The sequence below is a fragment of the Sorex araneus genome, chromosome 4 (genome assembly GCF_027595985.1).
Source record: "Sorex araneus isolate mSorAra2 chromosome 4, mSorAra2.pri, whole genome shotgun sequence".
Lineage (NCBI taxonomy): Eukaryota > Metazoa > Chordata > Mammalia > Eulipotyphla > Soricidae > Sorex > Sorex araneus.
In genome coordinates this window covers 100733393-100760702 of record NC_073305.1, presented here as the reverse complement: position 1 = coordinate 100760702, position 27310 = coordinate 100733393, and the positions used below count along the sequence as shown (strand labels likewise).

The 27310-nt window shown below is 37.9% G+C and overlaps 1 protein-coding gene across 26 annotated transcripts in view; it reads right to left on the bottom strand.

Moving 5' to 3' along the window:
• RIMS1 (regulating synaptic membrane exocytosis 1) overlaps positions 1–27310 on the bottom strand; it is a 512610-nt gene that overhangs the window by 31780 nt on the left and 453520 nt on the right. The gene's annotated exons all lie outside the window — the stretch shown is intronic.

Here is a 27310-nt window from a genome sequence, read left to right as displayed (position 1 = left end):
ATTTGGGGTCAGAGGAAATATAAGACTAGGGGTTTCAAATTTAAGATGGCATATGGCCAGTCTTTCATTGCCAGTAAGAAAACACTCTAGTTGCTACTTTTACTCCTTTGGCTGAAATTATGAAGAGGCGACATAGGGTTATTGCTCATGTGTGACACATCAAATCTCAAATCTCTGAGAACCATCTTCCTTAAACAAAATGCATTTTCACCCAGAGAAATTAAAACCAACCAACCAACCAACCAACCAACCAACCAACCAACCAACCAACCAACCAACCAACCGACCAACCACATGAACATTTAACCAATCAAATACATCGCTTTGGAGAATCTCCTGAATCTTATGTGTTCTATGTAATGCCTTAAAATTGAGTATGTGGAAATGAATTCATTAAAGGCCTTTAGAACTTAGCAGGCACTGACTTTACTGCTAACTTCTCAAGCATCAGAGAGTGTCTGTGGAGGATGTGGATGGGAAGCGCGACCAAATCTGTGTTCTCTGGGAAATCTGAGGGAAATATTCAAACTATGGCGCCTCCTTCAGTCACTCATTCTCTGCAAACTGAAAAGTTATATTTGACTGCCCATTTTAACTATTTAAATAAATATTTTTTTTCTTCCCAAGTTATGCTTCAGGGCACACTCCCAGTGACATCCAGTTCAATGCTGGGGCCTCGTGATGCTGCTTGGAGTGTTCAAGGGGCTTTGTGGTGCTGGAGGTGTGACTCTGGGCTTCACGCATGCAAGACATGAACTCTAGCCCTCTGAGATACCTTCCTGGCACCTGGACTAGTTTTAAAGCTACAATTATGCCTCTAGAAAAACCAAAATGTATCCTACTAACCCATTTCCTTCTCTATGTGACAAACAAGTAGAAAATATTAGAAAGGGACACCAGAATTTGACAAAGATAAAATAGGCAAAACTGCGTTTGCATGAACACAAATAGAGGAAACACAAATTATGCCACTGGCAATCTTGGGGCAGAGGAAAGTAGGAGATGTAGAGCAGAATTTTATTAATAGGAGTTTAATTAAGAAGACTTTCACCTATGACCAGGCTTAAACAGGAAGAAGGAAATGCAGAAGTGCAGAGGTTCCAGAGACTGGCGTAAAGCAAGGGATTTGTGTGTGTAAGCTTTGAGCGAGGCACCTGGTGCTTCCACGACCAGCATCTCTCAGAAGCAAAAGAGCTCATGGTGGGAGGCAGTATACAGTGGAGATGCTGGTCACCCATCATTTCCCCTTCTCAAATATACACACACCCTTACTAAGTATAAAAAATAAGATAAAACTTGGGCTAGAGCAAAAGTAGAGTGAGGAGTGTGTTTAACTTGAAAGTGGCCAACCAAGGCCACTTTCTATCTTCCTGTTATATCTCTGGCATTCTATATGATTCCCTGAGCACCACCAGGAGTAGTCACTATGTGTGAAGCCAGGAGTAAGCCCTAAGAAGTACTGGGCGTGTCTAAGAAGCTTCTGCACCGCAAAAGATACAGTGATACTGTGACGAGAATACAAAGACAATCTACAGAATGGGAAAGGATATTCACCCAATACCCATCCAATAAGGGTTTGATATAAAGGGTATATAAGGCACTGGTTGAGCTCTACAAGAAGAAAACATCCAACCCCATCAGAAAATGGGGCAAAGAAATGAACAGAAACTTTCCCAAGGAAGAGATACGAATGACCAACAGGCACATGAAAAAATGCTCATCATCACTAATCATCAGGGAGATGCAGATCAAAACAACTATTGACACACATCCAAAAGAACAAAAGCAACCCCTGTTGCAGGGGATGTGGGGAGAAAGGGACCCTTCTACACTGTTGCTGGGAATACCGACTTGTTCAGCCCTTGTGGAAAACAATATGGACGCTCCTCAAAAAATTAGAAATTGAGCTCCCATCTGATCCAGCAATACCACTGCTGGGAATATATCCTGGAGAAGCAAAAAAGTATAGTCGAAATGACATCTGCACTTATATGTTCATTGGAACACTGTTTACAATAGCCAGAACCTGGAAAAAACCCGAGTGCCCGAGAACAGATGACTGGTTAAAGAAACTTTAGTACATCTATACAATGGAGTACTATGCAGCTATTAGAAAAGATGATGTCATGAATTTTGCATACAAGTGGATCAACATGGAAAGTATCATGTTAAGTGAAATGAGTCAGAAAGAGAGGGACAGACATAGAAAGATTGCGCTCATCTGTGGAATATAAAATAACAGAGTAGGAGACTAACACCCAAGAATAGTAGAAATAAGTACCAGGAGGTTGGCTCCATGGCTTGGAAGCTGGCCTCACATGCTGGGGGAAAAGGCAGTTCAGATAGAGAAGGGAACATCAAGTAAGCCCTGGTTGGAGGACCCACTCAGGAGGGGAGATATGTGCTGAAAGTAGACTATAGATTGAACATGATGGCCACTCCATACCCCTATTACAGACTACAACACCCAAAAGGAGAGAGAGAACAAAAGGGAATGCCCTGCCACAGAGGTGGGGGGGGGATGGGACTGGGGGTGGGAGGGATACTGGGTTCACTGCTGGTGGAGAATGGACACTGGTGGAGGGAGGGGTGCTCGAACATTGTATGAGGGAAGCACAAGTACGAAAATGTGTAAATCTGTTACTGTACCCTCATGGTGATTCACTAATTAAAAAGAAAAAAGAAGTAGTGGGTGTGAGGCCCAAACAAAACCGCCCCAAACCAAAAAAACAAAAACAAAACAAACCCTTTAGAAAACAACTCAAGAACAACAGGTATACAGAGCTGGAGCAATAGCACAGCAGGTAGGGCATTTGCCTTGCATGTGGCCGACCTGGGTTCGATTCTCAGCATCCCATATGGTTCCCCAAGCACTGCCAGGAGTAATTCCTGAGTGCATGAGCCAGGAGTAACCCCTGTGCATTGCTGGGTGTGACCCAAAGACCAAAAAAAAAAAAAAAATCAGGTATGATTTGAGAATGAGCTTTCTAACTTAGCCACTACTGTTCATTAAAAAATTAGAAATAAAAGGCAAACACCTAGTCAGAGTGATAGACTATAAATGCATCCCTCAACAAAAACGTAACCAGTGAGGAATGCAATTTTACTACTTCTGTATATTTTAAGTAGTGATTAATCAGTAACATTTAAAAAATAAAATTTCAGGGGGCCGGAGCGATAGCACAGCGGGTAGGGCGTTTGCCTTGCACGCGGCCGACCCGGGTTCGATCCCCGGCATCCCATATGGTCCCCCAAGCACCGCCAGGAGTAGTTCCTGAGTGCAAAGCCAGGAGTAACCCCTGAGCATTGCTGGGTGTGACCCAAAAAGCAAAAAAAAAAATATTTCAGTGTAAAGTCATATATTCCACTATTCTTTTGAATTGCTAATAATTTAGGTACTTATAGTTCATAGTCCAAACACTTCTCATTATTACTCATTTCTTATATTTTTCTTTTGTCTGTTTCCCTTCCCAATACTTACAAACACAAAAAGTTCTCAATCCAACTCTTTGTTCAAAACTCTTCATTAGCATCCTACTGTTTTAAGATGAAATAAAAATCTTAAGCATAGTTAGAAAGTCCTAATGAACCTTCCCCCAACTAGCTCTCGAGAATATTCTTATACCACACTCTCCCATTCTCCCCACACTATACTGTTCTGATCTTTGGCCTCCTCAAAATTAAAAGCAACTTTCCCATCACAGGTCCTTGTCCGTATTTCTTCAGCCTGAAATCTTCCTTTCCTTGGTTAATTTCCTTCTGCTAAAATTCTAAGTCTCATCCTATAAAATCAAATCCCTGTAGTAAGTCTGAGGCTACCAATCTAGTTCAGGGACTCTTATAGGACATCCAACGTACCCAATACCTTACCACCTTTTCATGTGCTCGATATCACCTTCCTATGTGTCTTTTTCCAATATTGTAGGCTCAAGAGGGCTAGGAACATGTCTATCTTGCTTAGTACTGTATCCTGAGAATAGCATGTGCCTTATAATACAATATATGTTTCAAAAAGATATTTTTGAATAAAGGATGACTTGATCAAAGATTTTCTGGTCTGAAATTTCATATAATTTTTATATAATGAGCAACTGAACTGAATAAAAGTAACATAAATGCAAATCAATTACACATTCATTTTATTAGAAACAAAAATTTGAAGATGGGATATTGGCAAGCGTTCGGCTAAAATAAATAGAAGTTTTTTAAGAGGCATTTTTATCATACACCTGTTTTGTGTGGTAATTGACTATATTAAGCAACTGAATATAAAACTAGGTAGGGCTAAGTAGAACATATTTATGAATTTTGCCATGTTAAAAGTCAGTCTTTGAGCCTTTTTCTCATTATAAATTAATATATAATTTATATATTAATCTATATATTAATATAGATTATATTATATATAAATTAATATATTAATATAGATTAATATATAAATCTCATTATTTACTAAGCTTCAGTGTTTATTCTGTTTTTGTAGTTTTGTACTTTCATTTTCTCAAAGTTAGCTTTCCATAAAATTCTGGACAAAACTTAAATCTGTTTGTCTTAAGGAGCACAGGACCTAATCTTTACCCACTCAATGTCTCAAGTGGTAGAACATGCAGCTAACATGTATTAGGCCCTGGGTCTGGTCCCTGTGCATAAGCACTGCCGATGGCAGCTCTGGTGGGTCCCTGCACTGTCAGGCCTACTGATGCCAGGTCTCTGAGATCAACCAAAGGTGGTCCCTACTGTATAAACAACAAAAAGGAACTGATCATTTAAAGTCTCTTGTAAATGTTGATCTAGAAGGATATAATTTATCTCGGTTAATTTTCTTTTTCTTTTTTTGCTTTTTGGGTCATACCTAGCAATGCTCAGGGGTTACTCGTAGCTCTGCACTCAGGAATTACCCCTGGTGGTGCTCAGGGAACCATATGGGATGCTGGGAATCGAACCTGGGTCAGCCGCTTGAAAGGCAAACACCCTACCCGCTGTGCTATCGCTCCAGCCCCAATTTTCATTATTCTTAACAATAATTTTTCTGTGCTAATGGGAAGAGGTTTAAAATATTAAAACATGTACTTGAAAGATCACTTTGTGAGGTACTTTACTTTGTGGTTTGTACTTTATGAGTATTGTTTATTTTACATGACCTTTCAAGAAATATTCTTGTCATATAGACAGGCACCCTTAGTTATTTTACACATTAAAGAAATGCATGTCAAACCATAATGCCCATAAGTAGAGAGAGAGTAAGAGGGAAACTGTCTCCCATAGAGGCAGGGGGAAGGGTGGGACAAGGGAGGCATACGGGGGACATTCACTGTATTACTGTATCACTGATGTCATCCAGTTGTTCATCGATTTGCTGAAGTGGGTGCCAGTAACATTTCCATTTGTCCTAGCCCTGAGATTTTAGCATCCTCTCTTTACTCGTCCTTCCCAACGGTGCTGCATTGGAGGCTCTCTCAGGGTCAGGGGAATGAGAACCACCATTGTTACTGTTTTTGGCATATTGAATATGCCACGGGGAGCTTGCCAGGCTCTGCAGTGAGGGCAGGATACTCTTGGTAGCTTGCTGGGTTCTACAAGAGGGATAACTAGACAATAAGAGGTCGCGGGGGACATTGGTGGTGGAAAATGTGCACTGGTGGAGGGATGGGTGTTTAATCATTGTTATGACTGAACTCAAACATGAAAGCTTTGTAAGTGTATTTCATGGTGATTCAATAAAAAAACCCCCAAAAATGCATGTTAAAATATTGTAATCAATTAATTTTCTTGTCCAGTGAAGATTCTGATGGCTCTTTGGGTATTAACATTAATTTAATGAGCTTTGATATCTGTGCTGCTGCCTGAAATGCTAAATATTATGAAGGTTCATTGAAGATGTACTTACCTGACTTCATATTTGGGCAGGTCTTACTTTGAAATAGCAAGCATTGTTTTCTCATGCTCAAATTTAAAATGGATATGAAGCTCAGGGAACATAGATAAATGAGTGAAGCATTTGACCCATATGTGATTCTGCAATGCCTTACATGGCACATTAATTGACAATGTCTCATCTGACCTGCTGTTAATGCCGGGGCTCTATCCTGTGCTCTGAGAGGAGTTAATGTATTATCTGAAGAACTATCTATGGGTTTAGGAAGCACAAAAGTTGAAGCCTGATGTGCCAGAAAATCATTGTGCCTTTCATCTTGAAGGTCTATTCTTTCTCTTTTTTTCTATGACATGAATAAAGGTGTCTTTGTTCTTCTTCTTTTTTTTTTTTGTAGGGGAAAGGTCACACGTGGCAATGCTCAGAGGTTACTCCTAGTTCTGCATTCAGGAATTACTCCTAGTGGAGCTCAGTGACAACATGGGATGTCAGGGATCAAACCTGGTGTGGCAATGTGCAAGGCAAGCATCCTGCTTGCTGTACTATTGCTCTGACACCAAATAAATATCTTTCTTGTTTGAATCTAATCCTGTCAGCTTCTTCAAGAACCACGTTCCATTAATTACATTGTGTTTTGAGTTTTTTGCCTTAAAATTTCCCACCAGAGTATAAGTATTTTTAAATCTATACCCTTCACCGACAAACTTGTTGACCCCTGATCTGTATTCCTATCATATGGGACAAAATGAAGCACACTTCTCCTTTATCTGTCTCCATGAAGTCTCTAGGAATGTTTATTATTTAGAAAACAGGGATATTTGCTGAATTTTCAAAGCAGCTTTTGTCACTTAGAAAGTCTGAAATTTCAGCTGATACTTCTACTTTCTTCATTTTTCATAAGAAATGAAATTGTGTGGGGGTGGAGAGGTTGAGCCATGCACAGCAGTGCTCAAGGGTTACTCTGGCTCTGCACTCAGGGATCACTGCTGGAGGTATCCAGGGGACCATATGGAGTTCCAGGGATCAATCCCATGTTGGCTGTGTGCAAGGTAAGCACCCACATGATGGACTATCACTTGGCTCCTCATGCAAGTGAAATTATAGCTAATATTTGTGCTAGAAAAAGATGCATTTAAGTGTTTTTTTTTTTAGATAATAATCCTCACAGGAGAATTGTGAAAATCTCACTCTTCTGCCTTATGTATTAGATTTATATTTTAATTGTGTTACTGAACTATATTTTATGATGCCTATTTCTTCTCATTAACATTTTCTTTCTTTTTTCATATAATTCCATGAAGATATCCTGGATTTCATTATTTTTTTCATAAAAATATTTTTCTCATTGGGGGCCACACCTCGTGGTGTTCAAGGCTTTCTCCTGGTTCTGAGCTCAGGGATCACTCCTCATGGTGCTCAGAGGACCATATGTGGTAACAAAGAATGAATCTGGATCATACCCACTCAAGGCAAGAGGCTTAATCACTGTACTGTCTCTCTGGGCTGGGATCCTGGACTTTAGTGTTTCATTTTACAAAAGTATTTTTCACATCAAGGTCACAAGTTACATTTCTTACACTAAATATTTAGCATAGTTTATTTTCAAAGTAGGTGATTTTTATCTCTCTCTCTCTCTTTTGGGGGTCAGGGGAGGACGCTGGACAAACCCAAGGTGTGTTATTATCCTTGGGTGCAGTTAGAGGACATGCTCTGTTTGTTTGCTTAAAGAAGGTAGATTTTCAGGATGGTGATGAATTATTGTGTTTCTGAAAAGGGGGTGGTGGGACAAATAAATCTGGGAGAACCTCTGCTTTATAGTTGTGGCTGCACTAAGAATCTCTGGGGCATCTGGTTTTAAGAACCTGGTTTATGTTTCTAGGAGAATTAAGCAATGTTTTAGAGCATGTTTGAAGATTAAAGGAATAATGGAATTTAGAGAAATATTCTCTTCTACATTTCTAGAAGAATTTTACAAATTTTATAGAAAGGAACATAACTACAAGTGGAAGGCTGAGATTGCATGTAGTCATTTTTAAGATGAAACTCAAAGCTTCAAATAATCCTCCTCCTTTGGCTCCTGTTTCAGGCTCTGATCCCCAATCCTTTTGGAGATAAGCAGTGCTTTCCTTTGCCATTAGAGGTGTTTTGGTGGAAAGGTTTGATAAACATGGAACATTTCTTTTCTCTGGCAGCACAGTTCCAAATTCATAAAACAAATGATTGACTTTCACATCATCCTGGAGCTTAATGTTTTGAGGTTTTGTTAGTTCTTGGCTCATGCATTTCACAGTCAGGACACAGCACTGTTCTAAAGATAGGACAGGAGTCAGCATAAAATGGATATATGTTAAAGGTTGATAACTCAACTCCTTGGACTTCGAATGTCTACTCACAGGATAATGTAATAAAACAGGTTGCGATCACCTTCCAAATTAGATAGAAGAATTATGTCAATGATGATATCTAGTCTTCTTCCTGTAAGCTAAAAAAATCTTTAAACAAAAGGAGTACAATCTTCTGAGAATTGATGCAGTTATGGATATACAAAGAGTTTCAAGTGTATTTTATCAACAAACACATGATCATGTTCACTATGATAATTTCAGAAAGGGAGAAGAATGGATATAAAAATGGGTTTTGAACTGACCATAGTTAAATATTATAGCTCACTCAACTAGTGGGGAAAGCAGAGATGACAGAGGTTATATTCATTAAAATGTAGTATATCCGAGAAGCTGCATGTACACTGAGTTCTGGTCACATGTTCTGTGTGGATAAGAGGTGAAAAAAAAAACCCTAAATACAGCTATGAAACACTTAATTCTAATCAGCTACAGAATATTAGAAATATTTTAAATAAATTCCCTCTGGTTAAACCAGCATTAAACTAGTTAAGGATACTACTGAACTGGAGTGATAGCACAGCGGGTAGGGCTTTTGCCTTGCATGAGGCCAACCTGAGTTTGATTCCTCCGTCCCTCTCGGAGAGCCTGGCAAGCTACCGAGAGTATCTCACACACATGGCAGAGCCTGGCAGGCTACCTGTGGTGAATTTGATATGCCAAAAATAGTAACAACAAGTCTCACAATGGAGACGTTACTGGTGCCCGCTCAAGCAAATCGATGAACAACGGGATGACAGTGCTACAATGCTAAGGATTCTACTAAGCAAGCATGGGTTATATAAAAAAATAGTAAAAAAATTATAAGTACTATCCAATGCTGGAGTCTCTATCATTTTTCACTTTGTGTTAAAGTGGAAGAGAGTGAGCTAGAGAGATAGTACAGGTAGGTACTTATCTTGAACCCAACTGACCCGGTTTCAAACTCAACACCCCATATGGGCCCCCTGAGACCAACGGGAAATACCACTGAGTGTAGAGCCAAGAGTAAGCCCTGAGCATAGCCCGAAAATCAAATCAATAAAGTGCAAAAAATGCTATGTAGGCTGGAGCAGGTAAGGCGTTTGCTTGCCTTCATCTGGCTGAACCATATTTGATTTGAGGTACCCCATATAATCCCCTGAGCCCAATAGGAGTAATCCTTGAGCTCAGACCCAGGAGTAAGCTCTGAGCACAGCAGAGTGTGGCCCTAAAACAAAAATGCAAACAAAAATAGAAGTGCTACTTAGGCATAACGGGCATTTTAAATAGAGAAAACCTACTTTAGAGATTAAAAAATTAAATTAAAGACAGAAAAAATTTCAACAAAACAAAAGAAATCTACCTTAAACCTGACATCAATTCTCTGTAGTGAAAGAGATGTCCACAATTTGGGACACAGAAATACTGAGTGGTGAAGAGGAGAGAGTGCAGCCAGAGTTGAAATATTGCTCTGCCAATGACGACTTAATCTCTGTTTGAGTTTATTCACTGCTAAACATAAAACAAATTATAATGAAGCCTGCTTCACTGGCCTGCTTTGAAGACTAAATTAACTAGTATTGATCAAATAAACCTGGAAGAGTGATATGTAAGTATCTGTTTATTATTTACAGACAGTGATGGAATCCAGAAGTAACTGAAGATGAGAAAATGATGGAGGATAACAAAACATAGTAATGCCTGCCCTTTCCTGCAGTTCTCTGCTCCAGTATAATCTTCATCAAAGTCTGCTGAACTAATGAAAACTGGGCATGAATAATCTAAAAAAATTACTAAAATATAGTACTAAAGTAACTAAAAAACTTTTTGTTTCAAAAGTAAAAAATGGCCACACCATAGGTATAGGGAAAAAGGAAATTGGATTCCAAATGTTGAAGAGGACAGGAAGATTTAAAACTGAGGTATGTCATGATAACCCTTCAACATCTCTACTGCAAACCATAATGCCTAAAATGAGAGAGAAAGCAAGAGAGAGACAGGAGAGATGCTTATCATAGGGGCAGGCTGAGGTGGGGGTGGGGATGGGTGGCTTGAAGGGGTGGGAGGGAAACTGGGGACACTGGTGCTGGAAAATTGCACTGGTGGAGGGATGGGTGTTGGAACATTGTATGACTGAAACACAAGCATGAACAATTTTTTAATGCTCTATCTCATGGTGATTCAATAAAAAATTAAAAGCAAACAAAAAATAAAACAGGTATATATAAAAATCTTGGGTTCTATTTGTGAAATTGATATTATTTCAGATGCTGAGTTCTAGATTACATTGAAAAATCACAAATCTTATAGTAACATAATAAGGATCAGTATTTTTTCGAAATATATTTAAAATTTAAACTATGAAGTGATTTCAACGGAACCAAATCTAGGTATGCTTGTATATTTAAGTTTGCATTTAGTTCTCCCCGCACCCCCCAAAAGATGTCAAATTCAGAAGTGCTCATTGGGACCTCGAGCTTCTGCTGGCAGATCTCAGCCAGGCAGCACTCAGGTTACTGATGCCCAGGGAGCATGAAGGTCATACCCAGGGTCTCGCCCAACTGTGCTAGATCCGCAGTTGCTAGAGCTGCACTGGCAGTGCTTGTTGGGCATCAGTGCTACGGACCAATTTGAGGATCTAGACATGCTAGGCACATATCTTCCACTTGTTTTTATCTCCTGACCTCACAAGATATATTTTGAATCATGTATGTGAAAGGCAATTAGCTGCCAGTCTCTTCCATTGTAGCTAGCAAATGCTATGCCAGGGATTCTATTTCCCAGTTCTTGTTCCTAGCAAGCAGGCGCACAGTCATGTGACTTGCTGTCATGAACTAATGAATAAAGTTCATGTGGCCAGTTTTGACCAAGGCATTTTGCTTTTGTTTTGGTGTTTGGGCCACACCCAGTGGGGCTAGAGGTTCACTTTTCATGGTGCTCATGGAGCCATATGATATGTCAGCGATTGAAACCAGATCCATTGCATGCAAAGTAAGCACCCTACACACCATACTATCTCTTCGTCCCCTGACTAAAGTTTTTAAGAAATAGATAGGACTTCTCAATTTTCCTTTTATCCTTCAGCAATAAGGATGCAGATAACAAAAAGCACAGAATCTAGAGATTTTAGGAATCTGAATAAGTCCATTGGAGAGAGCTGAATGACAACTATGGAGCCTGCTAAAACTGTTAAATTAACAATGAACCAAATTTTGCTGAATATGATCCTATATGCATTTAAAGTTCATAACATGGCATGGCCACTAAGAGTAGAAATTCTAGCTGAATTAAATTCCACACTGAATTTACTACTATACTGAATTTTCTGTGTTGAACTTTCTAGTTATTGGCTGAGATACCAAACAAATTATTAATAATCTGGAACTTGGTTTTCCTATTTTAAAATGATAATAATGATGCTTATTTTATGAGAAACAACAATACTCAAAGGCAATAGAAAGAAGCTGAGACCTTGTCTGCAATCCAGCTTGCAGGGGGTGACAGGGTCAGGGACAGTGGGACAATGGAGGGGGAGGGAAGTAGAGACCAGTGTGGAGTGTGTGGTGTTGGAATATTTCATATATAAAACACTACCAATAACAGTGTGTAAAACAGGGTGCCCCAAATAAAAGTGATATATAGCAAAAATAATATATATTTTAAAGTATTGTGCTAGTGTAGTATGGTTCACAGAATGTACTTTGTAGACTAACTCTTTAATTAATCTATTAAGGATTAGGTTTATCCTTTTGGAGAAATAAATAAAGAAAACAAAGCCAGTTATTTAAATAATTATATTTAAATATTTTTTAAATATAATTATTTAAAATATTTAAAATAATTATACAGAGACATTCCTCAAGATATGAATGTCTTTCTTATAGGGTGTCCTCATTTTCTCCCCACCATTATAATCTGTTCTTGAGTTAGCATTATTAGGGGACAATCAAGGCCAAAGATGTGCTATGTCTCTAGACCCATATGACCAGCTTTTTTACTGGTTTTACTCTTTTTTAAACTCTCTTCTTTGGTTCCTTAATACACACAGTTCAGACCACTGGGAACAAAGGGAACCTCTCACAGGCCATATTTGAGTTGTTTAGCTGCTTTCTTTCACTTCTCTTTCCCAACTTCTCAGATATTAGGTAAATATCGTCCATCTTGCTCAGAAATCAGCCAATGGTACAGAGAAAAGTGGATGCATTCTAAATATTACCACTTTGAGAGAAGATCATACTGTCTGAGGCATGAATGCTTATTCATACATTCCCTTCTTCACAGATAAACCTAGTAGAATTTAGTAAGTCCACAGATTCCCAATAGATGCATTTTTTTGGAAGTGAAGAAGAAGTAATATTTGATGAATTAAGTCTTTTGTACTTTTAAAGTGAACACTGGCTTATGTAGTTAATCAAATTGCTGTAGTAGAACAGGGTACCATGGTCTTAAAATAGAACAGCCGGCTGTCACTTCTAGGATATGCCATGTGCACTGACTGTATGCAGCTGGACTGCTGGAATCAAACTTCAGCTCTGTCATACCTTATGTATGGGAACTGGGGAAAGTTACTTAACATTTCTACGCTTTGCTTTCCTGATGCAAAATAGAAAAGTAATAACAATGAGGCATATTGCCATATAAATAAAAACAGTGATGTGTTTTAGCTCTGTCTTAGATTATACAATTATATGGGTGGGCCAGAGAGATAGGACAGTGGACAGGGTGCTTGCCTTGCTTGCAGCCAACCTGTGTTTGAGCTCTGTCACCCCATAAGGTCCCCTGAACACTGCCAAGAGTAATTCCTGAATGCAGAGCCAGGAGTGAAGCCTGAGCATTGCCAGATGTGGCTGTAGAACAAACAAAATATATGGATATAAAGTTTATGAAGATATCACCATGAAAGCACATAATAAACAGTTAACATTTTTTTATAGATGTGACTTATTTCTCAACACTGAAACTGGGTATTCTGTGTATTTAGAAAGTACATGCTTCACAATTTCATTTATTTTTAAGTTTAAAAATCACTTTAAGGGCTGGATCAAGAGGACATTAGGAGGGCAGCTGCTTTCTATGTGCCTGACCTGGGTTCTATCCCTGGCACCCCTTATGGTCCCCTGAGTACTCCAGGAGTGATACCTGAGCACAGGGCCAGGAGTAAAGGAACAAGCCCTAAGAGTTGGATGTGGCTCCAACTCTCCCATTCCTCCAAACCCCTCAAATAAACAAAAAAAACCCTTTAAAATAATTATTTTGATTGAGGTATCTGAATTTATGATATTAATCATTATTTTAAAGTTGCCAAGCATTCCACCAGTCCCTCTACCCATGATTCCAGATTCCCCATGATTCCCCAGATTCCCTTCCTCTTTCCTCTTCCCCTTCCCATTCATTCCAGGGTCTATTGATCATGTCTCAGAGTCTGAGCCCACTGGGGGCTGTCTATAAGTTCAAATAACACACTGTCATAGTTAAGGGTTATCTTATTCCATTCAGGCTCTAACAAAACTCTCACAAATTTGGGTTCTTATAAAGAGCAACATTTATTTCTCACAGTTCCTAAGGATGGGAAGTTCAAGATCATGGTACCAGCTACACACAATCTGGTGAGTATCTTCAGATATCTTCACCAGGTGAAACATGGAAGCTGGCACTCTGGGGTTCCTTGAAGGGGACTAATTCTTCAGCAAATACCTCAGGATCTGAACACCTCCTAAAGGTCCCAACTTTTCAGTTTCACAGGGATTACATTTCACATGAATTGGTGTGGGATGTACAGATGTTAAAGCCATTGTAAGGACTGAGGCTCTGGGGACGGACAGACTCCTGCTCTATGCCATTTACTAGTCATGCCATTGTGGGCAACTGACTTAAGTTCTCACAGTTTCTCTTTCTTTCCTTGGAAAGCCCACAGATAAACACTATATTATGCCATAGCTCTCCTAATAATGTCACAGAGCAGTTGAGAGTGTTGAATGGGAAGAAAATCAAATGCTTTACACAGAAGCAGTCACATGATAGAAGATGAATATGTATTACATACAAAAAGTTACTTTTTTTACACTATTGATAGGCAGTGATGGTCAGTAATAAATATCTGTGGGGTAAATGAAGTAAGAGAGTCTCTTGCCCGCACACCTGGCTGTCTTCCCTGGGGCCCCTCGGAGGGGATGGGCTCCAGCTTCCCTCCCCACCCCAAGCAGAGCTCCCGGCCGCCGAAGACCACTGAAACCTAGCTACAGCCATGCTGGAGGCCCCTGTCCACACGTTCGGACAGGCCTCATGCATGAAGGTACCGGCAGAGGAACCCAGGTGTGTGTAATCCCATCAACGGCCAACATCCAGAGAGAGACTTAAAAGCAAGCTCTCAGAAGCGATATCTTTAGCCTGCTTCTCCCTCTGGAAGAAACTGGCAGTCTTCTGAGAGTTTCCTGCCCACATGGGACAGCCTTGCAAGCTTCCCATGGTGTATTCATATGCAAAATCCAGTAACAAGCTGGATCTCATTCCCCTGACTCTGAAGAGCCCCCAGTACAAGTACAACATCGTTGGGAGGGCCGAGTTGAGATAGACTTCTAAGATCTCAGGGGAAGGACGAAATGAGAAGTTACTGAGCCTACCCGAGAAATAGGTGATTAATGGGATTTCGTGATTCGTGAAATGAAGTAAACATTTTGCACCAAAAAAGCACTGCTGACAGTGCTGAATGAGGAAAACAAAACAAAGCAAAACAAAATCGTAGTTAATTCAAAGGAGAATAATTCTTGTTTTAGATACTACTGAACTTAATATTTAATAGTAAAAGAATAACAAAGCTCAGAACAAAACTAATAAATTCTTTTTTTTACCTTGGGGAAAAGAGTATGTCATGCCTGGTAATTAGTAAGACAAATATCAGTATGGTGTGCTATGAAAAATGGATTATTTTTAAAATTGAAGTCTCAAGTAGAGATTTAGGACTTAAATCTCTATGCCCTTTTAAGATTGTACTTAATCCTATAATACTCTACTGGATTTAAAGAAAGAAAAACTAACAAGACTATGCTTAATTCTATAGAAATACAATGATTACACTCATTTGTGGTATATAAAAAAATAGTATGTGAGTAATACTCAAAGACAATAGAAACAAAGGCCAGGAGGACTTGTTCATGATAGAACGCTTGACACCAACGGGGAGGGGAAATAAAATTAGGACAGAGAAGGGACCACTATGACAATGATCACTCTAGACACAAACTGAATGCTGAAAGGAGGTAATGTGATATGTAAAGCGATAAACATGACACCCTTTCAGTAACAGTACTGCATGCCACAGTACCTAAAAGGAAAATGGAAGGGGAGAAGAGAAAAGAAAAGTGTCTGCTATAGAGGCAGGCTGTGGGAATGGGGCGGGGCTTGGGGGGGGGAAGAGACAGATGAAGGGAAACTGGGTAATGGTGGGAAATGTGAAAGGATGGGTGTTGGAACATCATATGATTGAGACTCCATCACAAACAACTTTTTGAATTGTTTATCTCACAGCTATTAAATTTAAAAAGAAATAAAAAAGAAATAGAATAAATAATATATTAATAACATATTAAACTTTCAAACCTTTTTTGTGGGGGGGAGGGGTTTGGCCACCTTGCAGTGCTCAGGGCTTTCTCCTGGCTCTGAGCTGAGGGATGATCCTGGCTTGGTGAACTATATGAGGTACTAGGGATTAGACCAAACTGAGGCCTGCTACATGCCAGGCAAGTGCCGTTATTAACCCCTGGTCTATCTCAAACTCATATTTTTCAGAAAGCAGATGTACCATGATTTTTCACGCAAAATAATGAAAATATGACAGGTTTTCATGTAAACTGCAAGTTCTGCAGAAGAGACTATACAGTTCTTGTCCTGTAATGCAGCTTAGCAAATGAGCTTGCAGACTACTTATGGGCAGGCAAAGTACTTTTTGTCCCTGGGCGCCATGAAGAGTACTCAGTGCACTTCTAGAGGGCATTGCTTTTTACCAGCATGTACGACAGCTATAAAGATATAAAAGCTGAACAAAAAGAATAGACAATGGGCATTACTTTGAATATTGTCACTAAGCCATTTACAGAGGAAAAAGATGTGCGCCAAATTGTCGAATTATGCTATCTGGGCCAGAGAATCTAGGGCATGTAGAATACGAATTAAAAAGCACAGGCAGAGATTTTGAGGAAAAAAGGTTCTGCCTCCAGCACCACCAGTGGACAGAGAAGCCTACAGATCTCAATCATCACAGAACCACTTCAATTCAGGGACTCACTATGCGATGCATTGATGCATTAATTCTTGCCACATGTGTCTTGGAAATTAAAATCAATTCTTTTTGTGTAATTTTTTTTTTTTGCTTTTTGGGTCTCACCCGGCAATGCACAGGGGTCACTCCTGGCTCATGCACTCAGGAATTACCCCTGGCAGTGCTCAGGGGACCATATGGGATGCTGGGATTCGAACCTGGGTTAGTCGTGTGCAAGGCAAACGCCCTACCCACTGTGCTATCGCTCCAGCCCCTCTTTTTGTGTAATTTTTAGTCAGACTAAATCTGGTTAAAGCATGATTTATCAGTGTGGCTAATGCATTTACGTGAAACATTGAAATTCAAGCTTTCCCCTTCGCATTTCTGTATCTAGAAAGCCAAAGAACTGAACTAAAGTAAAAATTCACTTTGAAGCTATTAATTTCCTATTCTGACCTTGCTATCCATATTGGTCATCAGTCTAGTCTCTCTGCCAATTGGTAGCTTTGCTCCATGATTTGCCTCAGATCACAAAATCTTCACAAAATTTTAAGTAATCTTTAGTTTCTTAGTTTTTCTTCTAAAAACAATTGAATAGTTGTTTGAATTAATTTCCTGAAGTAGAAATTATAAAAGGACCTGGTAATTTGAGTCAGCTAGAGCCGTTTAACTATATTGCATTTATATTTCCTGTGGATTGCTAATAGATAGACTTTCCTTTCAAAACCTTTCCATTTTTTAAAACTTTCTATTTTCAGTTTCTATTATAAGGTAGCCAGATCAAAGATCTTTTTTACACTTTCAATTTCAGAGTGATAAAACACAATTTTAAGATCATTTGTTTGAATTTTCCAATGCATATACTTTATAATTATGCATTTCAATGCAACTATGCTTATTTTAAAATGAGAAATTATTATATATAATTTAGAATTTAGAGTATAACTTTACTATGTGTAATCTTATTTGCCATTTGATTTATTGATGGATTTGTTGTCAGTTTCAAATTAAGAACCAAACAATTGTGGCATTACCATTAAACAAAAAAACAAGGACATGAGTTTGAATCTGCTACCCATTGTCATTTCCCCTGTAGTTAGAACATAAAGTCTGTTAAATTTCACTAAAACTATGACTATCGTTGTGTGTACAACATTCTTTAGTTAGAGGAAAAGAATCCTCACAATGTAAACAGTTTTGTAATAAGAGTAACAATGTACTGGCTTGACATCAGAGGTTTATTTTCTACCTAAGCTTCCACTAGCTGACTTGCAAAGCAGTAATGGAAGACTTATTATGCATATGGGCCCCAGTGTTTATTCCCAACAAGACAGGATTTTTGAAAATGTGAATATTTTCCATGTAAAAAATCTAAGTATTTGCACAAGATTAATAAGCAGACCTTTAGTAGAGGAAGTGATATATGTAAGAGGGTACTAAAGCTGTAATATCAATATAACTTTTATCTTTCAATAACTTTTGATCTGTTGCTGTAATTTTATTTGACTTTTATTGTGAAGGAAAGTAAGTTATCTATGATAGTAATTCATTATCAAAGTATTTTTAATTTTTGTTGGAGGGCCACACCTAACAGCACTTAGGGCTTACTACTGGCTCCGTGCTCAGGGATCACTCCTGGCAAAGCTCATTTGTGGTGCCAGGGATAGAACCTTGGTTGGAAAGCTTCTTATTTGCTGTTCTATGTCTCTGGATACCAACTTTTATAATGACTATTGTTTATAGAAAGCTTAAAATGTAAAAGAAAGCAGGAAGTTATTCAGTAAGATGTATCCAGTTCAATGTCTAAGGGCTTTCCGAAGTGCTATATAAGTAAACAAGAGAAATAAAAGGAAAATTAGGAAGAGATAATACAATTATATCTACAAGTTGATCATAAAAAAGAAACAAGGATGCATTAGCTTCTGAGAAACAAAATGTCCAACATGAGAGGAGAAAATTGCTTTCATATTTATTCATTAAGGACAGCATGCCATCCTGGAAAATGAAATACTATGAAATGATCAACTAATTACCACTGAGCTGAACCTTCTGACCATACACATCCATTAAGTAGGCGTCTATTAAAATACTTTTGCATGTAAGACAAATATGTGTTTAACTTTGAAATTTATCTGTGGAGAAGACCTCTACAATTTTTATGGAGTGAAGAAATACTGAAAATATCAGACATGAAAGTCAAACTAGGTTTCACAGGACTTCAAAGAATCACTTATGTCCTACTAGAAAGAAATTGAATAAAGAGAAGGATTTTGACAGGAACAAGGGGAGTCTGAAAACTGTCCAGGTGGAGGGACTGATACCTATAAAGATACAAAGATGGAAGTATTAAGGTATCAGGAAAGGAAGTGTGACTGTAGCACTAATAGAAATTGATTAATCTGGGACTCCTCCTTAGGAATATCGCTTTTATACTATGGGATCTTTTCTAACCTTTGATCCTTCCTTCTATCCTCCTAAATAAAATCTCTTCTGAATTTGGCAAAATAAAAGAAATTCTGATCAAATTAATGTCTACCAATTTTCTGTGATGCTAGCAATAATAGTTTTTGAAAACTGCATGGGCATAATTCAGATTGGAATGTAGAGGACTAAGAATTTTGCAAAGAAAGAAATGGAATATAGACAGATTTTTCAAAAGTTTCCTTCATTTATGAAAATCTTTGTGTGTCCAGTAAAGGCACTAACTGTGCTAAATACCCGGAATGTAACTTTCAATGAAATAGCACAGAGGAGTTGGAGAAGGAGAACAGGAGTTAAGTTGTCTAAAAAAGGCAACATTATAGTCTTTTATCTCTGACATTCCCCTTCCTCCTTCCGACCACAGATTCTTGGCTCTAGAAGCCTCCTAAAGATCCAAGTCTCTCTGATATCTGTCCACTTTCTTTTTTCTTCTAAATCCACACTGGCACAAGCCTTCTGCAATTAGTGTGTGTCCTGAGTTGCCTTCCTAAATACACTATTATGTTCAAAGTAAAAAAAAAAATAAAAGGTAGTATTGACAAAATGAAATGAAACAAATAAACCTATGATTGATTTGAAAAAGGCCTACATTAGAAGATGTCTTTCCATGCATCTATGCAGTTGAAAAGATTATAGTGATGTAAGTCCTACTTCAGCTTTTAACAGTTCTGTGACCTTAGGTCAGTTTTGTTGTTGTTGTTTCTGGGCTACACCTGGTGGCAGTGATCAGGGTTTACTACTGGCTCTGTGCTTAGGAATCACTCCTGGTGGGGATCCAGGAACATATATGTGCCGAAGACCAATCCCACCCCCATCCCACCCACCTCGTATGCTGCATGGAAAGAAAGTGCCTTACCGTCTGTAATATCTCTCCAGCTACTTAGACAAGTCTTGGAACCAGTAATAGAAAGAGCAATAGAAACTTATGGCTATATTTTTAGGACTGGATAAATAAATAAAGGTAAAACAATGAAAGCTCTGACTAGTATGCAGAGAATAGTCACTACATCATCTAACACGAATGAAAAATTTTAATCAATATTATTAACACAAATGCACAAAAGAGTAGATAGCATTATATTAATATTTTCACAGTATTTCAAAATAATCAATATTTTCATTCCTCTAAAAGGGGTACAGTTACATGTGATCTATTTTTGCTTCTCTAAGATGAAAAATCTGAAGACCCGAGTTCGATTCCTCCGCCCCTCTGGGAGAGCCCGGCAAGCTACCTAGAGTATCGAGCCCATGTGGCAGAGCCTGGCAAGCTACCCGTGTGTATTGGATACGCCAAAAACAGTAACAATAAGTCTCTCAATGAGAGATGTTACTGGTGCCTGCTCGAACACTTAAACATGATGCACTACTGTAAGAAACTACGGTAATCAGCAATTATTCTTATATCTACTATAAGAATAATCATAAATGTATTTTATTTTTACTTTTATGTTTTGTTTTGTTGTCATATCTAGTGGTGCTCAGGGAAATCTTCTCTCTCAGTGTTCAAGGATTTCTTCTAATGGTGCTCAGGAAAATCGGTGATTCCTGGGATGGAAGCTGGAGCTCTTACATGCAAAGTATGTGATGCAGTTCATTAAGCTATCTTCCTGGCCCTTCTTGTTATATCCTGAGTTACTCAAAATACTTTATAATACTCATTTTGAAGTTGATTTCATGCTTAAGATGATCTTTCCATAGTTAAAAAATTATCATCACATCTAAATTCTTAAAATTGTGCCTTGAAAGAAGTATTCACCTTTTGGTCCAAATTTTAAAATACAAGTCATAAAAATGTACTAAAATTTTTTGGTCACAGTTACATAAAAACATATCTACATACTAGCAAACCCCAAAATTTATAGACCAGAGCTAGGAAAAGAACAAAAATAGAGCAGCTGGTGTATGTTTGAAAATACTAATCCTTATTAGGGCATCTCTTCAGAGATGAGTTACTATAGCTGAATTGAATCTCTATTAAGAGTAGTGAATTCCTATGCCAGACAGCAACAGTAAATAAAAGAACCCATGCTTACATTCATTTGATGGTTTTGCAGACTTGAGAATCATTTCTGGCACTGTGGATTTGTGCTCAGGAAACAAAGAACATGAAACATTATGTTCCTTGGAATGTTTTTCTTCTACTACTAAATGAATCAAACAAATGAAGCACAGACAAGGATTTTAGCCTGACTTTGATCTTCAGTAGCTTTCATTTTCTGACTCTTGGTGGGGAGCTGGCGGAGAAGTTTTCATCCTTTGTAAAAATTTTCTTCTACTTATTTTTCTTCTTTTTAAAATTTGTCTCTTTCATGGGTAATAATATGCAGAAGACAACTTTTCTTATAATGTTCAGTAAACCAACTTAGCTTTTCTTCCCTGCAGCTATACCTCAGTGTTATAAAGGAAAAGGCAGAGAATTCACAAAGAGTAGTCTTCTTAATAGAAAATATTTAAGTCAATTCAATAGGTTGGAAGAACATAAAATAAACCAAAGGGCAAATATAAGATATTGTTTTTTACCAAGGTAAATAAAGCATGAAGGTCTGAGCTGGTAATCAGTTAATTTTCATCATTTGCTTTGTATGTGCAACTCAGGGGATGGAATTGGAAGATTAACAGGAGGATATTTTATATTTTGGACATTTTCTTGGCACAAGATTATTGTCTAAGGACAACATAAATTTTAAAATAATGCCCCCAAATTTAGATGATGTTGCAATGCAATGATAAGTAAATTAGAACTGTGTATAAAAAAACAAAGACTTGAAATCATGGGGGAATAAAAGCTTATTCCAGGAAAATACATCTTTAGAAGTAGATTAGAGTTAAAACTTTATTTTTATAGTATTATTTTTTTGAGAGTGAAACAAAGTCAATTTTTGTTGGCTTTCATTTATATTACCTATTGAGAAATTAGTGATATATCTTGAAAAGTTATGAACTCTTATTAAGTTATTTTAGCACCAGTTATCCATAACTCTGCCAAAAACTTCTTAGTCTTATTTTTGCTTACATAAGTTTGGAAGGTAGTGAAATATTACATATGATTAAGCCTGTATTATGGATCTTCTGGGGTGTTTAGTGCCCATGATTATAATGAAAAGCTTGTTAATCTTCATCATGATTAAGTTGCCAGGGAAAAATAATGTTTTTAAATTATTTTTTTAATCTAAGCTCCAGTGGAATTGTGAAGAGGCAATCAATAAGAAGACAGATATAAGAGAGATATAGAAGAGAGAAGGTAAAGCTTCCATTTTCTCTAATGAGAATGGCATTCATATTGGAAAGAGTTAAATTCAGTAGCAAATGGCAACTCAAGAGAGGTTAATTTCAAAATTAGTATAAGAATCTAGATACAACCAAGTTTTTTTTAATTTTAAAATTGAATCACTGTGAATGACACAAGTTACAAAGTATTTGTCATTAAGTTTCAGGTTTATAATATTCCAACACCAATCCCTTTTTTCTCTAAGATTGGATCCCTAAATGATGAGCTCAGAAATCTGATGTGGACACTACAGACTTCAGGGATTAGCAGTTTTGAAAGACAAATGAATGGCTAACAACTTGAGACTTCAAAGAATAACACTGATGACTAGCAACTGTGTTTTCTAAAGTTCTCTTTCAAAGATTTTTCATTATCCAAACCCAGCTAGGACACGGGTGCTGATGGTGGTGCTTTTATTCATGCCAATTAACTTCTTTTTACAATATTCCTCACCTTATATCTCTCTCCATTTGTTCTGTCTCATTTGTACTGACATCAAAACCCTCTGACTCAAGTTCCTCTGGCTTTCAGTATTCTCTCTTTTTTTTTTTCCTTTTTTGGGTCATACCTGGTGATGCACAGGGGTTACTCCTGGCTCTGCACTCAGGAATTACTCCTGGCGGTGCTCAGGGGACCATATGGGATGCTGGGATTCGAACCCAGGTTGGCCGCGTGCAAGGCAAATGCCCTACCCACTATGCTATCGCTCCAGCCCCAGGGCTTTCAGTATTCTCACTGCAATATTCTTATGGATTTTAGTCATTTATTTTCTCTCAAACGCAGGATTAGGACCATCTTTGCTTCACTCCAAAAATAACCTGTGTCCTTGCATCAACCCATTTCACTTGGACAACACTGCCTAAATTAAAGTTCTTTGCATTGTATTTTTTTTCTTTTTGGGTTACACCTGGCAATGCTCAGGGGTTACTCTTGGCTCTTCACTCAGAAATTAATCCCGGTGCTGCTTGGGGGACCATATGGGATGCTGGGAATCAAACCTGGGTGGCTGCGTGCCAGGCAAATGCCCTACCCACTGTGCTATTGCTCCAGCCTCTGCATTGTATCTTTTTAAAAAACACAGATGAAAAGCATCTCTTCATCTAGAGATGCGTTTGCATACCTCATCCTGGAAAAATGTTTAGACCTCCTTTATTCTGTCAGATGCATTCTCCCTATTTAAAGTACATCATCAATCAGTAGAATGAATGAAAAATACTTTGTTTTGGTACAATGAGTTAAAAAAAGTCCTAATTACACTTGATCTCTTCTTAATGCTAGAGTTCTCTCAATAGTCCATAGCAGTTGCCTCTACTCACCCACTTTCCCAATCCCGGTCTTCAGGCTTTAGGGTGGTAGGAAAAGCTCACCCTCTCCCATGATAGGTCCTCTAGCTCCATTCTGTAAATCCTCTCTGTAATTTCTGTGCTTCTAGCTCCTTCTACTCATGACAAAATCCCTATCTGAAATCTACTGAGGGGGACAATTAAAGTGGAGATGGGAGAGAAGATGATGAGTGAGAAAAATCTGAAATAAGACTAAGTGGGCATGTGGAGTAAGCTCATGTTCAGGGTGAGACATGTTCTATGTTCACCCTTCTCCACTAAGCTATCGAATCTGAAACTCAGTTCTCAAAGTCAAAGATCTAGTCTTCACAGTCTCGTCAGTCTTTATAGAGGGTATTTTTTGCCTTGCACGCGGCCAACCTGGGTTCGAATCCCAGCATCCCATATGGTCCCCTGAGCACCGCCAGGAGTAATTCCTGAGTGCAGAGCCAGGAGTAACCCCTGTGTGCAGCCTCTCTTTAACAGTTCTCTTTCCCACAGGCACTCAATTTCTCCCACTTTTTGCTCACTTAATACTCTGTGTAGATACTATCCCATTTCTCTTTCTCCATTTCCTCCTGTGTCTTCTTATTGGGCATTCATGAATATGGACTATCCACTTGCTTTCTGTTGATTTTACCTTCAATTCATCCCTTTCCATCCCTTTCCACTTTGATAACTATATTTCGCGACCTCATCATATCTTAATTTTTCTTTTTGTCTATCAGCTTCAATTTGGTCTATTTGCTTTTTAGTGATACTTTGCACCTTGCTTCCTGTGTAAGCATTTAGACAAAATTTAGTATCTTATAATCTCAGGATTGAAATTCTCCATCAAGAGGCTAGCAAAGTCCCTTAAAGGGCTTTAAAGACTTGGCCTCAAAAAGTTGTAATTATACACATAATAGTTAATACTTAATTGTAATATTTGCTATGTCTCAATATACATTAATATGATCCTCAATTTGAAGCAAAAAAGTATAGTCAAAATGACATCTACACTTACATGTTCATCGCAACACTGTCTACAATAGCCAGAATCTGGAAAAAACCCAAGTGCCCTAGAACAGATGACTGGTTGAAGAAACTTGGTACATCTATACAATGGAATACTATGCAGCTGTTAGAAAAAATGAGGTCATGAACTTTGCATATAAGTGGATTAGCATGGAAAGTATCATGCTAAGTGAAATGAGTCAGAAAGAGAGAGACAGACATAGAAAGATTGCACTCATCTGTGGAATATAGAATAACAGAGTAGGAGACTAACAGCCAAGAATAGTAGAAATAAGTACCAGCCATTCCATGGCTTGGAGGCTGGCCTCACATTCTGGGGCGAAGGCAACTCAGATATAGAAGGGAACACCGAGTAAAATGTGGTTGGAAGGGTGATGCGTGCTGAATGTAGACTAGAGACCGAACACAATGGCCACTCAACATCTTTATTGCAAACCACAACACCTAATTAGAGAGAGAGAACAAAAGGGAATACCCTGCCACAGTGACAGGGTGGGGTGGGGGGGAGATGGGATTGGGGAGGGTTGGAGGGATGCTGGGTTTATTTGTGGTGGAGAATGGGCACTGGTGAAGGGATGGGTTCTCGAACTTTGTATGAGGGAAACATGAGCACAAAAATGTATAAATCTGTAACTGTACCCTCATGGTGATTCACTTATTAAAAAATAAATTTAAAAAAATATAAAAAATGATACTCAACTTGTTGGAAAAAATCTTATCTGTATTTTATTCCAGGTATATTTTCTTAAACATCCCTTTCAGATACCTTTTTCTTTGGTATAACTTTGTAGGGCTTGAACAATTTATTTCAGAATACATATGGGCTTTTGACCCAACAGTTTTCCTTCCCTATTCCAGAAAGTTATTAGCCCTTTAATAAGCTCCAAACAATTATTTCATGTTTCTTGCTATAGGGAGTTATGTAGAAAAACAGTGGTACCTAGAAAAATAAAATAGCTCTGTAATCATTTGCAATTTTGTAAACTCTAAAATAGAGATGTCAGATCAGGAGGAGAGAAGAAAAAAGCCTTGAAGTGATTATAGAACAAGGACTGTCAATATTTAAGGACACTGTACTTCACAGTAAACTTATTATGGAGTTGCAATTATACAAACAATATTTAATACTTAACTACATGATATTTGCTATGTCGCTATATAAATGACTATGATCCTCAATTTGTTGAAATAAATCTTATTTCATTTTTGAAAAAATTGTGGCTGTAAATAGAGAAATAGTAAAGTATTGTATTGAAAATTTATCATTCTTTAAAAAGTTGCCTAAAAGTTCTAAGTGCCTCATGTAAGGCTGCCCTTAGTACTGCCTCACCAGCCCCAATTAGTATATGGGTTTTTAGTTACAAAAATTCAAAAACCAAACAAAAAAAAAACCCAAACTCAAAACCCCCTACCCCCAAAGTCACAAAACGATAATATTACTACTGAAAGGAAGTGCTGCAAGTTCAGATAGATTGGAATATTAAACTGGTAAGATATTTCCAAGATATTTGCCATGGGAAATTAAGATTAAAGCATATTTCTTGGGTAAGGCAGAATCTGGAATCATAGATCTGATGGTTCTATGAAGAAGCTGAAGAAAAATAAAGTAAGATTTCTTAGAATGATAAATTCTAAATTTTGGTATTTTGGTTATACTTCTTAATAGACAAACATTATTTTTATACATGGAAGAGGAAGAAAATCTGGCCAGGCACCGAAACCAAGAGGAGCTGTCACTGAAACTTGTCATGATTTGTCATTTGCCTTAGAAAGATCCAGAGGAATGAGATTAGATTATCAAGTGAGGGGCTGGAGCAATAGTACAGCAGGTAGGGCGTTTGCCTTGCACGCGCCGACCCGGGTTCGATTCCCAGCATCCCATATGGTCCCCTGAGCACTGCCAGTAGTAATTCCTGAGTGCAGAGCCAGGAGTAACCCCTGTGCGGTGCCAGGTGTGACCCAAAAAGCAAAAAAAAAAAAAAAAAAAGGCAGCTAATCATATGGGAGGGCGAAGGCGTTCTATCACAGAGGCACCAACCTCCATTTGTTCTGATCCTGTGATTTTCAGAGAGACAAATATCTGTTGAGATGAACAATTTTATGACCAAGATCAAAATTTAAATGTCTCAAAATGTCCTGCTGCTAATTTTTCCATCAATAGGACTACTAGGATGAAGCATTTTAAAGTGCCAAGAGTTTTAACTTTCCAGAATACCAAAGTAACAATAGATTGTTTCACAAAGGTATTTGTTACTAGTCAGCTTTGTGTGGTCTTTGCTGTTAAGAAACAAAAACAAAATCAATGGTTGTAACAAGAGAAATGGGCACTGGAAATTGAAATCCGTTCAACATTTCACTTACCATTAGCTTTCCATAGTACTAGGCAGTTATAAATTACCTAACACACCTCATAAAATATTACATAATTATGGACAGTTCTAAATTTTATAAAAATAAATAGCCACCTTTCCACAATATATGCTATATATATATGGTCTTATATATATTTATACATATATATGTGTATATATATGCCTTGAGGACACACAAAACTTTTAAGATTTATAAACACTGACAAAAAGATGAAACTCAAATTTGTATTAAGCCATTAATCTTTGTACAAATCCACTGACCCATTTTTCTAAAGTAACAGTAATAGCTGGGTTTTTACTTTCACTGAAAATATAACAATTACATTTCAATTTTTGTATTCATACAATACAATGAAGTCTA